At 42.8% G+C, this 3,299-nt stretch overlaps 1 protein-coding gene across 1 annotated transcript in view; it reads right to left on the reverse strand.

Moving 5' to 3' along the window:
* The window catches only part of MYO1B (myosin IB), a 184,379-nt gene extending 184,251 nt beyond the window's left edge, over window positions 1–128 (reverse strand). Inside the window, exon 1 of the mRNA XM_011936421.1 lies at window positions 62–128. The gene's annotated coding sequence lies outside the window, so the exon portion shown is untranslated. The remainder of the gene's footprint in view (window positions 1–61) is intronic.
* Window positions 129–3,299: the final 3,171 nt, after the last annotated feature.

Genomic DNA, 3,299 nt, shown 5'->3' on the forward strand with positions numbered 1-3,299 from the left:
CTGGGATTCGCCCCTCGGCGCGCGGGCAGGAACAGGAGCCACCGCCTCCGAGCCGACTCACCTCCGGCCGCCCGGTACCGGCTTCACAGCGCCCCCCGGTGAGCGTCGTGGCGGCCTCTGCGTCTTGCGGGTTTGCGGCCCGACCCTCCCCACCCGGGACGAGCCTGGATGGGACGAGGCTTGAGGGAAGGAGGGGCGACCGTCGCGGCCCCCACGGAAGGCAGTCTTTCTACCTTTTTTCTTCCAGACTTCCTGACATAAAATGAGAAATACAACGTTTGACAACTCGAAGCCAGCCTGGGGGCACATTCCGGCGAAGAGTGGAAGTAAGTCTCAATTTTTCCTCTTCCCCAAGATGAAAATGTTTGGATGCCAAGAATATCAGAAAATATTAATTTAACAGAAAAAGAAAAAAAGTACTGAATGGTGTGGTGTTTCTTCATTTACAAGGCTTTTAGTGTCTTTTAAATTACTTGATCTCACATTGTGGGTAATAGCTACTGGCCAATTCTTTATGTTATAGATAAATGAGAGGTAGTTTAAAAGAAATTTGAAATATCCATACATATTTGAATTGAGTGTATTAACTGGCCCTGAGTAATGATCAGTGATGAGGTATATTATACAGGCATGTAGGGGCCAGAAAATCGGGACACCCCCCCCACACACACACGTTCTCACTCAAGCCCTATTGCCTCATTGGAGAATTTAGAACAACCCTCTTGATCCAGGTCCTGGTTTCTTCATCTCCGCACAGGGAAGGGTGCGCATTCAAACTTACTCACTGGGTGAGGTGAGGATTACTTGAGTGAGGTGTTAAAAGCACTGTAGACACAGTAATTATTACTCATGGTTCTAACTACTTTATCCTGTAATGAAATAAATTGCCATAAATGGGACAGGTTTAAATGGACTGACCTGTATCTGGAAACTGTCACCAAAGTGAGGTGAACTAAAGAATTCAGACCATATATAGTAACTGTTCCCACTGGCATAAGAACCACAGGCGCTGGGATTTGTTAAATGCCACTAGTAGAGTTTGGAAAGGTGGGACCTTCACAGACTCTATCTGCTGGGAACTGCCCCATCATTAGATGTCACCATCAGCATCACTTCAGATGTACAGGTGGTGCGATAATGTCCTAAACTAACACATGCTGGGTACCAGGGACTGTTCTTTGTTTAATCCTCACAAAAACTTTGTGAGGTAAGTTTCTCTCATTATCCTTGTTTTACAGACCAGCAAAGCCAAGGACAGAGAGGTCTTCAGGGAATACATGGCTATGGTGGTTTGAAGACTCCCATTAGAGAGTGGATATTAATTGCCCTCCTTTTGAATATGGTCTGGACTTAGTGATTTGATTGTAACAAATAAAATACAGCAGATGTGATGCTATGTGACTTCCAAACCTAGGTCATAAAAGGAGACAAAGTTTTCACCTGGCTCTCCCTTGGGACACTCACCCTTGGAACCCAGCTGCCATATTGTGAGGAAGCTCAAGCCACAGGGAAGGCCATGTGTAGGTGTTTGGGCTGATGGTGCCAGCCGAGGACCCAGTCTACTGCCAGTACAACTTATACCAGGCATGTGAGTTGGCAAGCTTTTGAAAGAACTCCAGCCACAGTCACCGACTGACCACGCTGCCTGAGAGACCTAGAGAGAAAACCTAGCTGAGCCAAGTCAGGCCCCGGAAACGTAAGTGATAATAATAAAAGATTGTCATCCGGGTGGTGGTTGCATAGCAATAGATACCTAGAACAATGACAGAGCTGGAATTTGAACCTAGACAATCTGACTCTATAGTCTTCACCATAAACTATCAAGCACACTACCTCAGACCTTGATAACCTAGCATAATGAAAACCCTGGAGATCCCAGCCTTCACAACAGACAGCATATGAACCTGCTACCTGGTGACGTATGTTAGACTCACTTCTCCATTTTGCTTGTCTGAGTTTAGGTTCTGAAGTGACTGCTTATAGCAGTTTGACAGTTCATGGAACTTCTGACCTCTACTGTCCAGTTCAGCTTTTCAAAAATAGCAGAAATGCAGATGGCAGGTTCATGAATATAAGATGTAAACAAATTGAAGAGTGGGGAAATTCTATAAACTTTTGATCTTGGGATGTGGCCAGATTTTAGAAAAAGTAGGTTTGAGACAACTGTGTGCTGAGTAGGTCTATTGAAAGAGCTAGCTGCTAGAACAAAAGTTTTGAAACTCCTGACTCAAGAAAGGGATAGGACACAATTATGTCAGAACAGTTCTGCCTCTAGACGGACCTAGCATAGTGGGGACAATTAAGACTTTCTGTTTTTAGCAAGTTCAAAAAAGAAAATAATAGAAACTGTAGAACACATCCTAATAAACACTAAGAAAATGAACCAAGTTATTAGCTAAAAATATTTCTAGAGAAAAACCATGCCTCTCTTTTAAAAATACTGTTTACCTAGTTTTCATAAATCTCAAAGCCCAAGCTTCTGAAGACATACCATGAGTTTTTAAAACACTTTTACCTTCCTGGCCATTTTTTTCAAAAACCAATCAATCAGCAACTTTTGAAATTATAAAAAGCAGATTAAAGTTATTCTCACAGTTGTCAAGAATAGGTAACGGGCTGGGCTCAGTGGCTCACACCTGTAATCCCAGCACTTTGGGAGGCCGTGGCAGGCAGATCATAAGGTCAGGAGTTCGAGACCAGCCTGGCCAATATGGGGAAATCCCATCTCTACTAAACATACACAAATTAGCCAGGCGTGGTGGCACGCTCCTGTAGTACCAGCTACTCGGGAGGCTGAGGCAGAAGAATCACTTGAACCCGGAAGGTGGAGGTTGCAGTGAGCCAAGGTCGCGCCACTGTACTCCAGCCTGGGTGACAAAGCGAGGCTCCACCTCAAAAAAAAAAAAAACAAAAACAAAGAATAGATTAAAAAATCCATCAATTACAAAGGCATTTTTTACTTTCTCCTCAATCTATTTGGAGGAAACAGAAAGAAATAAAAAGTAGAAAACTATTATTGAGATTTAGGGTGAAAAACATAAATTATCAAATTATAAGAATGCAGTAAAAGAATACAAGAAGTGTGCTTTGCCTCAATGGAAACATGCAACAATTTAAATTCATTCCATTGAAATCTTGCCATCGTTGTGGAAAATGTAGAATTAAAAGCATATCTCAGTGTGTCCCAGGAAGAGAATTACCACTAGGCATGTAAGACTTATTTTTTCTTAGTTGGTTTTACTTGAACCCTTTCAAGAAAATTAAAAGGAGTTCAACATTGAGAAGACGACTGATGAAAG

Source organism: Colobus angolensis, unplaced genomic scaffold (genome assembly GCF_000951035.1).
Source record: "Colobus angolensis palliatus isolate OR3802 unplaced genomic scaffold, Cang.pa_1.0 Scaffold153, whole genome shotgun sequence".
NCBI lineage: Eukaryota > Metazoa > Chordata > Mammalia > Primates > Cercopithecidae > Colobus > Colobus angolensis.